Source organism: Lipotes vexillifer, unplaced genomic scaffold (assembly GCF_000442215.2).
Source record: "Lipotes vexillifer unplaced genomic scaffold, Lipotes_vexillifer_v1.1 scaffold1267, whole genome shotgun sequence".
Classification (NCBI taxonomy): Eukaryota; Metazoa; Chordata; class Mammalia; order Artiodactyla; family Lipotidae; genus Lipotes; species Lipotes vexillifer.
The window spans coordinates 1,542,917-1,555,709 of NW_006790372.1; positions in this window are offsets into that span (position 1 = coordinate 1,542,917).

Sequence of the window (12,793 nt, forward strand, 5' to 3'; positions counted from 1 at the left end):
ATTTAATTCTCTCTTTGTCTTAATTATATTCTCTGTAAAATGAGAAGATTGGACTATATGTTACCTAGTAATCCTTCCAGTGTTATAATTTTAGATGATTCTATGACATTTTGTCATCTGACTGCCACCATTTTTTCATTGGTGGTCTATTGCCTGGTAAATTTAGGTATTTGAGGCCCTCCATGATCAATCCCCAGCCAGCCATTCCAGATATGTCCCCCATCCTCCTCTGCACACCACATACTCATTATTTCCTGAACACACCCCATACTTTCCTTTTGCTTTTTTGCTGATGCTGTCCCCTATGTTTGTGAAATAGACTGCTTCACCAATCCCTGTCTTTGGTTGATAATAATCTTCCCGATGTGTCAAGGCCCATTTTTAGATAAATACATATATACATAAAATTAAGAACTTACTCTGGGTTAGGCCTTGGTCTGAGAGATTTACATACATTAACTCATTGAATACTTAGAGTAAGCCTGTGAGATACATGTTATCATTATCATCCCCATTCTACAGAGCAAACTAAAGCACAGGAAGTTAAGTAACTTTTCATGTCACAAAGCATGTTTCATCTAATCACTTTCGTCTTCCTCTTCCTCGACATACATTTCCCATCTCCCCTTCTAATTAGGCTAAGACCATGTGACTGGCTTCTGACCACCATAATATGCACAGAAATGATGTAAGCCATTTCTAGGCCTGGCTCTTAAAAACATCTCATAAATCCCTCGTGTCTTTTCTTCCCCTTCTGCAGCATCTTCAGAGGCCATATGTTGATATGGTGGGATTACAAGATGGCGGAGCCTCCATCATTCAAGGTCCCTTCTATCTTGACCATTCACTTGCCTCAAGACACATAAGTGTTAAAGGCAGAGAAAGTATACGAAGTCAGGCCATGTGACTCCAGAGCTCACATTCTGAGCCATGGAATGCCTCCTTCTCCAACTTTTGTCACTTTATCTATGGAATATTTCAAACAGTTACAGAAGTTGAAAGAATAGTACAATGAACCTAATTTATTCATCATCCAGATTAAGACATTATCAACTCAAGGCCAATCTTGTTTCCCTTAATGTTCTACTCCCTTGCTATCATTTTGAAGCAAATCCCAGTCATTATGTCTTTATATATATATATATATATATATATATATATATATATATATATAATTATATCAACTATAATTATTTCACTGTGTATCTCTGTAAGATAAGAACTCCTTAAAAAACAACTATACCATCATCTCACTAAAAACATTAACAGAAATTCCTTAATATCATTAAATATCCAGGGTACATATTATTAATTTGTGTGTTTTTTAAATAGCTTTTTAAAGTAAACTTTATTTATTTATTTATTTTTGGCCACACTGAACGGCATGTGGGATCTTAGCTCCCTGACCAGGGATTGAACCCATGCTCCCTTCGGTGGAATTGCGGAGCCCTAACCACTGGGTAGCCAGGGAGTTCCCTTGTTAAGTATTTTGAATCAGGAAAAATAAGATCTATACATTGCAATTGGTTGATGTCTTTTTTTTTCTTTTAACATTTCCCAAACTTCTTTTTTTCCCCAGCTTTATTGAGATATAATTGATATATAACGTGTACTTCACAAAATGAAAAGACAACCTATGGAATGGGAGAAAATATTTGAAAATCATATGTCTGAAAAGGGGTTAATATCTAAAATATATAAAGAACTCATAGAACTCAATAGCAAAAAAAAAAATCTGATTAAAAAATGGACAGAGGAATTGAACAGATATGTTTCCAGAGAAGACATACGGATGGCCAAGAGGTACATGAAAAGGTGCTCAACATCATTAATCATCAGGGAAATGAAAATCAAAACCACAAGGAGCTATTACCTCACTCCTGTTAGGATGGCTATTGGCAAAAAGACAAGAAATAACAAGTGTTGGTGAGGATGTGGAGAAAAGGGTACTCTTGTGCACAGTTGATTGGAATGTTAATTGGTTCAGCCTATATGGAAAACAGTATGGACGTTTCCCAAAACATTAAAAATAGAACTACCAGGGACTTCCCTGGTGCCACAGTGGTTAAGAATCCGCCTGCCAATGCAGGGGACTTGGGTTCAAGCCCTTTTCCAGGAAGATCCCACATGCCGCAGAGCAACTAAGCCCATGCGCCACAGCTACTGAGCCCACGTGCCACAACTACTGAAGCCCACGCGCCTAGAGCCCGTGCTCCGCAACAAGAGAAACCACCACAATGAGAATCCCACGCACCGCAACGAAGAGTAGCCCATGCTCGCCCCAAATAGAGAAAGCCTGCACAGAGCAACGAAGACCCAACGCAGCCAAGAATAAATAAATAAATAAATAAAATAGAACTACCATATGTGGGACTTCCCTGGCTCTCCAGTGGTTAAGACTCCACCCTCCCATTGCACGGGACACATGGAGCGGCCAAAAAAAAAAAAAAAAATAGAGCTACCATATGATCCAGTAATTCCACTTCTGGGTATTATCCCAAGAGAATGAAAGTACTAACTTGAAAAGTTACATGCACCCTCATGTTCATTGCAACATTATTTATAATAGGCAATGTATGAAAACAACCCAAATGTCCACTGATAGATGACATTTTATTTATATATATATATATATATATATATAATGTTTTCATTATATATATACACACATACACATACATAACGGAATTTGGCCAGAAAAAAAGAATGAAATCTTTACATTTGTGACAAGATGGATGGACCTTGAGGGCATTATGTTAAGTGAAACAAGCCAGACAAAGAAAGAGACATACCATACGACCTCTTTTATGTGGAATGTAAAAAAGCAAAACCAAAAACATTGTGTAAGTTTAAGGTGTACAACATGATGATTTGATACACATATATGTTGCAAAATGATTACCACAATAAAGTTAGCTAACACACCTATACTCTCTTGGCAACTTTCAAGTATATAATACATTATTGTTAACTATAGTCACCATGCTGTGTATTAGATCTCCAGAACTTACTTATTTTCTAACTGGGCGTTTGTACCCTTTGACCAGTATATCCCCTTTTCCCCTCCTACCTCTTCACCCCTGGCATCCGCCATTCTACTTTCCATTTCTATGAATTTGAGCTTTGTTTTTTTTTAGATTCCACATATAGATGAGATCCTACAGTATTTGTCTATCTTTGCTTGACTTATTTCACTTAGCATAATGCCCTCAAGGCCCATCCATGTTGTCACAAAAGATAGGATTTCCTTCTTTTTATGGCCCAATAATATTCCATTGTATATAAATGCACCACAATTTCTTTATCCATTTATCCATCGATGAACACTTAGGTTATTCATATCTTGACTATTGTGCATAATGCTGCAATGAACATGGGGTGCAGATATCTCTCTGAGATAGTGATTTCATTTTCTTTGGATATATACCCAGAAGTGGGATTGCTGGATCATATGGTAGTTCTATTTTTAATTTTTTGAGGAACCTCCATACTGTTTTCCATAGTGGCTGAACCAATTTACTTTCCCACCAATAGTGCGCTAGGGTTTCCTTTTCTCCATATCCTAGCCAACACTTGTCTTCTTGATAATAGCCATTCAAACAGGTGTGCGGTGATATCTCACAATTATTTGATTTTCTCTATCTATGTTCAGCAGCTCAGGTGTAGGAAAAGGGAATATTACTTGAATTCACTTAAGATTGGAGGTTTTGCCTGAGCAGGTAACACAGAAAGACAATGGAACGAGCATTTGAGAGTACTTACTTGAGTATAATTGGAGTGATGAACAATGGCATATAAGCTGAGTAAGGAAAGAAATGAGGACAGGAAGGAGGCTGGTAGATTGAAGTGTGATACACACTGTGATGTACCACCCAGACCACCCTTCAACGAAGGTCTTGTTGCCTCAGTTGTTGGGAATGCCTTCAGCTGTGCTGCCAGGGCCTTCAAGGATTACTTCATAGCTGCAGAGACATAGCTGCCTTACACAAAGAAGTCACACCCCTTCCCCAGTGGCCCACTTTCAATGACTGACCAAGACATGAATTAAAGGCCTGGTCATCTTGGCCCAACTCAGAACAACACTTAAGGACCATGGTAGTTTCAGAACTTCCCTATGGGATCGACCAATACAGTCACTAGACCTGTATTACATCCCAAATTCTGCCCAATTCTGCTTCTTTCTCCTCCTTTCTACAGGTATTAATCCCAAGGGCACTTCTTTTTTTTTTTTTAAACATCTTTATTGGAGTATAATTGCTTTACAATGGTGTGTTAGTTTCTGCTTTATAACAAAGTGAATCAGTTATACATATACATATGTTCCCATATCTCTTCCCTCTTGCGTCTCCCTCCCACCCTCCCTATCCCACCCCTCTAGGTGGTCACAAAGCACCGAGCTGATCTCCCTGTGCTCTGCGGCTGCTTCCCACTAGCTATCTCTCTTACATTTGTAGTGTATATATGGCCATGCCACTCTCTCACTTCGTCCCAGCTTACCCTCCCCCCTCCCCGTGTCCTCAAGTCCATTCTCTATGTCTGTGTCTTTATTCCTGTCCTTCCAAGGGCACTTCTTAAAAAACATCTTGCACACTAGACTCCCTCTGAGAGTTTGCTTCCTGGGGAAACCAATCTGTGACATGGTGTCTGTGTATGGAGTCACTGTACTGGGAGTAAATGAGGTGAAAGGATGGAAGTGTGTGGTTGTAGGGTGGAATGTCTTATGATTTCAGAGGTGGAACAATTCTGGATGATGACAAAGGACACGGGTGTGGGCTAAAGTGGGATGAAAGACAGGATCATTGAGGATGAGAAAATCACATGCATGTGGAAGTCACCAAGACTTCACTAAGTCAATAGGTATTTACTTTATTAAAGATCTACTGTATTAGCTAGTTATTTCTGTGCAATAAATTACTCCCAAATCTAGAGGCTTAAAACCACAAACATTTGTTATCTCACATTGTCTGTGAATCAGGAATCTGAGTGTGGCTTAGTTAGATGTCTCTGTCTCAGCGTCTCTCACCAGGCTGCAATCAAGGTGTTGACCAGGGCTACATCTCAAGGCTTGACTGGAGAAAAATCCACTTCCAATTCCCCTCCAAGCTCACTCAGATGTCTGTTGACAGGCCTTGGGCCCTCTCTGGCTGTTGACCAGAGGTATCAGTTCCTTACTATGTGGGCCTTTCCACAGAGCAGCCCCCAACATGGCAGCTGGCTTCCCTCAGAGTCAGTAAGCAAAAGAGTGAGAGGGCATTCAAGAAAGAAGCCATAATCTTTTGTAATCTCATCTCTGAAGTGACATCTGTCACCTCTGCTTCTGGAAGGGGAGAGGATTACACAAGGGTGTGAATAAGAGGAGGTGAGGGTCGTGGGAGCCATTTTAGAGGCTGCCTACAACACCTACTCTGTACAGGGCACTATTCTAAGTGCTCGAGATTCAGCAGTGAAATGAGGCAGACAAAAGCCTTTTTTCTTAACACCTTCAAGTTGGCGGGAGACAGACAAAAACAAGTAAACAGACGATCATTTAAGAACATGGTATGTGCTATGAAAATAATAAAATAGGATAATGTAGAAGAGAGCAAGTGGGTGGGGTGGAGGTAGGGGGTTATTTTTAGATCGGGTGGCCATGGAATACCTCTCTGAAGTGACATTTCAGCTGCGAAATGGATGGATGAGAAGTACTTATCCATGCAAAAATTTTGGAGAAAAACTTGCCAGGCAGAGGGAAAAGCAAATGTAAGGAACGTTAGGGAATGAGCTTGGTGAGTTCATGTGGCTAGAGCAGAGTGAGAAAACCCAAGAAGAGAGAGCAGAAGTAGGTGGGAGCCAATCACGCAGGACCTTGTAATCCATGCACGGTGAGAAATATGGACTTTATCCTAAGAGCAATGGGAAGCCACTGGAGGGTTTAGGCAAATGGGGGACAGGATCAAATTTAGTTTTTATTTTATTTATTATTTATTTATTATTTATTTTTGCCTGCGTTGGGTCTTCGTTGCTGCGCGCAGGCTTTCTCTAGTTGCAGCGAGTGGGGGCTACTCTTCGTTGCGGTACGAGGGCTTCTCATTGCGGTGGCTTCTCTTGTTGTGGAGCACCGGTTCTAGGCTCATGGACTTCAGTAGTTGTGGCATGCAGGCTCAGTAGTTGTGGCTCGCGGGCTCTAGAGCGCAGGCTCAGTAGTCGTGGTGCGCGGGCTTAGTTGCTCCGCGGCATGTGGGATCTTCCCGAACCAGGGAACAAACCTGTGTCCCCTGCATTGGCAGGCGGATTCTTAAACACTGTGCCACCAGGGAAGCCCCAATTTAGGTTTTAAAAAGATTTCTTTGCTGTAAGGAGAACATAGAATGAATTTCTGAAGGGCTGAATGGAGGTCCAGAGAGATGGCAGGACTTGGGATGGAGAGGAAGATGGAGAGGTAGGTGCCTATGTACTCATTGAATGATGGGGACTTTAGCAGATGACCATGGTTCACAAGGGGGAAATGTGGTATTGCTGGCTTGAAGGAGCTTCAAAGCAGTAGAGGTTTTGACCTGAAGGTGAAGGAGGAGTGGTCTGGAAGCAGCACTTCGGAACAAGGAGGACACTTACCCCACTTTCACAAGAGAGGCCCGCTCAGGAAGCCACACATCAGTTAAGGCATCAGGAGTAAAGAACATTCGGTGAGGAGATCCATGCCTCAACCAAGTGGTGGGGAGGCCTTTTGTCATCTGGCGTCACCCACCCACAACAAAGATCATTCAGGGCCCTTCCCTGATTTAGAGCACCCTCATCTAATTCGAGTCAGAAGGAGACACTGTAAATTCTGAGAATTCTGAGGTGAGTGTGAGCAAGATAAGCTGCTTTTTGAAAATAATTTAGGATTTAGGCTTCAGCCTTTGAAATTCCAATTAAGTTATTAGTCACAAATCTTCAACTGCTCTTCATCCTTCAACCTACTGCTTCCTTCCAAATGACTCAGCTAGGGCAGTCTCCTAGGAAAACGTTATTTTCTGGCTTCCTATAGCAATGACCAGAGAAACAGCAGGCCAAGCTGCAAATAAGCAGGCTAAGAACCAGATCTGGCCCTGGGCTTGGAAGTTCTTTACCTTTCCCCTGGACCAGTGTTCCCGTCCCCCCCCCAAGAACCAATTTTTTTTCCCCTAGGGGGTGATATCACTCCTGTTGAGAATGCATCCCCCTAATGCAAAGAAGCACCTCTGATGGTGAAGATTTTAGACACAAGGGCAGAGCCCATTGTGAGACTTTTGAGAGTTGGGAGCTGGGAGGAATTAGCCCCCCAACCCAAACCACATCAAGCAGGGAACATACGTCCGCTGCAGATAGAACCGTCACTGATACTTCGTAAGTCAGAGGTCGAGTTTGGGAATCAGTCTTTTGTGCTTGTTTATTCATCCTTGGTTGGTTCCATTGGAACCCAATGGTTCTTCTTGGGACTGAGAGCTGAGTTGGGTTCCGGATGGCAGAGCAAAACCCCACGCCAAAGGGGACCACCTGGAAGTACATCATTGTTCCATGAAACAAACGTCGATGTGCTTCCGTAACAGGGAAGCGCTAAATCGGAATCCATGTTGGATCTGTTTCTTTGATCTTAACCTTTGCTTTTCGTTGCTTTTGTTATTATAATCGTACATAATGACCTGACACAGGGAACCCTGCCCCTCTGCCTGAATGTTGAACTAAAGTGCCTTCGTTCAGCTCACAGGAAGACAATCTGACCCTGCCCACCTGTAAATGGCTGAAATGAACACATGCCCTCACCAAGGCTGGCTATTCCAGGAGATGTTTTGCAAGACTGATTGATTGCCCTGTTTACTTTACTTCCTCGCTGCCTCTCCCTCTCTATTTTGCCTTTTTACTTTACTTCCCTCTCTGATTCTATCAAAGAAACGGGCATCTAGACCCCAATAAGATGGTTCTTTTAAGGCACTAGTCCGCCATCTTCTCCATCTGCCGGCTTTCCAAATAAAGTCATATTCCTTGCCTCAACACCTCATCTCCAATTTATTGCCCTGTCGTGTGGAGAGCAGAGCGAGCTTGGACTCAGTAACACTTCTCTTGCAACAAGACCCGGTAATGGCTGTTCGGTGGAATCTTCCATCTTCTGTGTGCGTTCTAAGCAGCCTGCACATCCCTCCCTCCCTCCCTCCCCATGCTGTGGTTCTTCCAGACATCTGACAGGAGGAGCACGTGCCGCCCTCCAGGAGGGCTGCCTTTCCCAGCTCCTCAAAGACTCCTTATTAGCTGGAAGGTAGCAGGGAGAGCTGGGGCAGAGAGGCTGCCCTGGAATGTCAGACAGCTCCCCAGAGAGCAGCCTCTCTCTGAGCTGCATTGAGGGAGCTGGGGGTGCTACACCTGGGCAGTGGAGCTGGGGAGAGTGTGCCTCCCTGACCCCGCCCTCTCCCGCTCTCAGGCTGCCGGAAGCTAGGCAGACTGCCATGGTCAGACACTCTGTTATTACCCGGGCTTTGGTTCACCTGAGCCTTTTCTCCCTACTGAGCAGCAGGCGGCTGTCCACCTCAATTTCCAAGCCCATGTTTACAGTAGAGAGGGCTGAGATAGACTGTATCTATAAAGAGAATCACTGAAGAGCTCTTAGGCTGGACTATTCTATTTTCTCATCTCCCAAGGAGACCTGGCCTCTCAGCATGCTCCCCGATACAGCCTGATCTGGGAATAAAACAAAACCGGTGAGTTCGGCTCATTTCTTGGAGATTCGCATGTGAGGACCATGTGATGGCCCCCAGTGCCTTGCACTCCCCTGGGCTCACTGATTTCCCTCGGAGAAGACTCCCATGGGAACTGAAAGACTGCACCCCCCACCAGTCAACACAGGAAGGGATCCTCGGGCAGATTTCTTACCTCTGACTCAGTGGGTCCCACACTTTAGTATGTATCAGAACCACCTGGAGAGCTGGACCAGGCAGAGGCCCCAGATTTTCTGGTTCACTATGTGTGGAGTGAGGTGTGGGCCCAGGGATTTCTAACAAGCTCCCGAGTAACACAGATGCTCAGCTGTCCAGGGCTAGAGTTTGGTAAGTAGTGCTTTGGGAGCTCTTGGATGGGCTTCAGGAACTTCAATGACTCCCGGAACTCTATGCAAATTGTGTATTTGGTGCTTTCATCCAGATAGAGGCACATACAATTAAAAGACACTGTTCTAAGAGAGTAGTCAGAACATAATATATATTTCTTAGGAAGAAGCAGACATTGATCAACAAAGGAGGCCATTGGGTCCCTGGGGGAGGCTGCCTACAGGAGGAGAAAGTACGAGGAGAATGGCTCTGGGGCCCCCGGTGACAACCAAGTAACTGTTTCCTCTTAGCACACTCTTCTGTGAAAAAGTCAAATGCTAGTCAAATCACCCTTACCCATGGCCTGTTCCAGCAAGACTCAGGCCTCTACTAAAGCCTGCTTTGTACAGGAAACACTTACTTCCCCCTTCACCAGCACCTTCTCCTCTTGGGGTAAGGATGTGCTTTGTTTGTACTTTAATTCATTTTAAAAAAATATTTATTTATTTATTTGGCTGTGCTGGGTATTAGTTGTGGCACATGGAATCTTCACTGTGGCAGGCGGGATCATGCGGGCTCTTAGGTGCGGTATGTGAGATCTAGTTCCCTGACCAGCGATGGAACCTGGGCCCCCTGCATTGGGAGTGTGGCATCTTAGCCACTGGACCACCAGGGAAGTCCTTGTTGGTACTTTAATAAAAGAAAAGAGAAAGAGAGAGAAGGGGGAGGAGAGAGGGAGAAAGAGGGAGAAATATTGAAAAGGTCATTCTTTATCTACATATCAAAAAAGATAAAGAATTCCAGGTGTGATTCTTCCTCTCTCTCTCTCTCTCTCTCCACACACACACACACACACACACACACACACTGGGATGCTATTATAATTGTCTGACCACATGGTACAATATGAGAGACCTCTGCACAAAAGTATTATTTTCCCCATCAGTCACTCCTCCTTTATAGCTTCATTTGAGTCTTGAATCTCGAGGTTTTTTCCTCTTTCAAATTTTCCTATCAGAATTCAGATATAGTCGTCCCTCAGTATCCGAGGGGGATTGGTTCCAGCACTCCTGTGGATAGCAAAATCTGCAGATGCTCAAGTCCCTTGTATAAAATTGCAGAGTATTGCATATAACCTCCGCATATCCACCTGTATACGTCAAATCTTCTCTAGGTTATTTATAATACCCAATACAATGTAAATGCTGTGTAAATAGTTGCCAGTGCATGGCAAATTCAGATTTTTCTTTTTGGAAATTTCTGGAATTTTTTTCCCGAATATTTTCAATCTGCATTTGGTTGAACAGAAACTGTGGATACAGAGGGCCAACTGTACTCTAGTTGGGGACTGAGACTTCAACCAGGGGTTCTTAACCAGGATCCATGGATGTCCCTAGGCTGTGAGATGCTTTAGTGTGCATCAAAATTACCAGAATGTGTTTACATGCAAATTCCATGTCCCCATCAACTTGCAAAGAATCTGATTCCTTCACCCTAGAGAGGTACTCAGAAGACTGTATTTTAAACAAGGCTCTCAAGAGATTACTATACAGGTTGACCTTAGGCAACACTTCAAGAAACACTGCGTTTCAGAAGGACTGTGAACTCCCTGAAAGTAAATGCAAAATTATGGGTGTGTTATATGTGAGTATATTTCTGGGCATTGGGAACAGAGCTTCAATCAGATTCTGAAAGGCTCCTTGAATTGAAAAGGCAGATAATCACTAACCAGGAAATATTTTAGCAAGGAATAGCAACAATAGGATCCAGAATATAAGTGGTAGGGCAAGGAGGGAAGAAATGTCCCTAGAATGTATACAATATCGAAGCAGGAAAAGATCCTCAAAAAAAGTCACCTTGCTACCTGCTCTGACTGAGAAATGGGAGAAATCATACATATCACAACTAAAATGAAGGATCTTTAATCTGTGAAAAAAATATTTGCAATTTACATCCAAAGAGTTCATTTCCTTACTATATAAAGAACTGCTGCAAATTAATAAAGAAAAGACAGTGTATAATATTGTACACAGATTGGCTCAAGATGGTGGAGTAGAAGGAGTGCACTCACTCCTTCTTGAGAGAACACCAGAATCACAACTAACTGCTGAACAATCATCAACAGGAAGACACTGGAACTTACCAAAAAAGATACCCCACATCCAAAGACAAAGGAGAAGCTGCAACGAGATGGTAGGAGGGGCGCAATCACAATAAAATCAAATCCCATAACTGCTGGGTGGGTGACTCACAAACTGGAGAACAATTATACCACAGAAGTCCACCCAGTGGGGTGAAGGTTCTGAGCACCACGTCAGGCTTCCCAACCTTGGGGTCTGGCAATGGGAGGAGGAATTCCCAGAGAATCAGATTTTGAAGGCTAGCAGGATTTGATTGCAGGACTTTGACAGGACTGGGGGAAACAGAGATTCCACACATGCAGGGCACACACAAAGTAGTGTGTGCTTCAGGACCCAGGGGAAGGAGCAGTGACCCCATAGGAGAGTGAACCAGATCTACCTGCTAGTGTTGGAGGGTCTCCTGTAGAGGCGAGGGGGTGGCTGTGGCTCACTGCAGGGACAAGGACACTGGCAGCACAAGGTCTGGGAGGTACTAGTTGGCATGGGCCCTCCCAGAGTCCACCATTAGCCCCACCAAAGAGCCTGTAGCTTCCAGGGCTGGGTCACCTCAGGCCAAACAAACAACAGGGAGGGAACTTAGCCCCACCCATCAGCAGACAAGCAGACTAAAGTTTCACTGCCCACCACCAGTCCCTCCCATCAGAAAACTTGCACAATCCTCTTAGATAGCCTCATCCAACAGAGGGCAGACAGCAGAAGCAAGAAGAACTACAATCCTGCAGCCTGTGGAACAAAAACCACATTCACAGAGAGATAGACAAGATGAAAAGGCAGAGGGCTATGTACCAAATGAAGGAACAAGATAAAACCCCAGAAAAACAACGAAATGAAGTGTAGATAGGCAACCTCCCAGAAAAAGAATTCAGAATAATGATAGTGAAGATGATCCAGGATCTCAGAAAAAGAATGGAGACAAAGATCAAGAAGATGCATGAAACGTTTAACAAAGACCTAGAAGAATTAAATAACAAACACCTAGAAGAATTAAAGAACAAAGAAACAGAGATGAACAATACAACAACTGAAATGAAAAATACACTAGAAGGAATCAGTAGCAGAATAACTGAGGCAGAAGAACCTGGAATAAGAACCTGGATAAGTGACCTGGAAGTCAGAAGGTTGGAATTCACTGCCATGGAACAGAATAAAGAAAAAAGAATGAAAAGAAATGAAGACAGCCTAAGAGACCTCTGGGACAACATTAAATGCACCAGCATTCGCATTATAGGGGTGCCAGAAGGAGAAGAGAGAGAGAAAGTACCCGAGAAAATATTGGAAGAGATAATACTCGAAAAATTCCCTAACATGGGAAAGGAAATAGTCACCCAAGTCCAGGAAGTGCAGAGAGTCCCAGGCAGGATAAACCAGAGGAGAAACACACCAATACACATAATAATCAAATTGACAAAAATTAAAGACAAAGAAAAATTATTAAAAGCAACATGGGAGGGCTTCCCTGGTGGCGGAGTGGTTGAGAGTCCGCCTGCCAATGCAGGGGATGCAGGTTCGTGCCCCGGTCTGGGAGGATCCCACGTGCCGCGGAGCAGCTGGGCCCATGGGCCATGGCTGCTGAGCCTGCGCGTCCGGAGCCTGTGCTCCACAATGGGGGAGGCCACAACAGTGAGAGGCCCACGTACC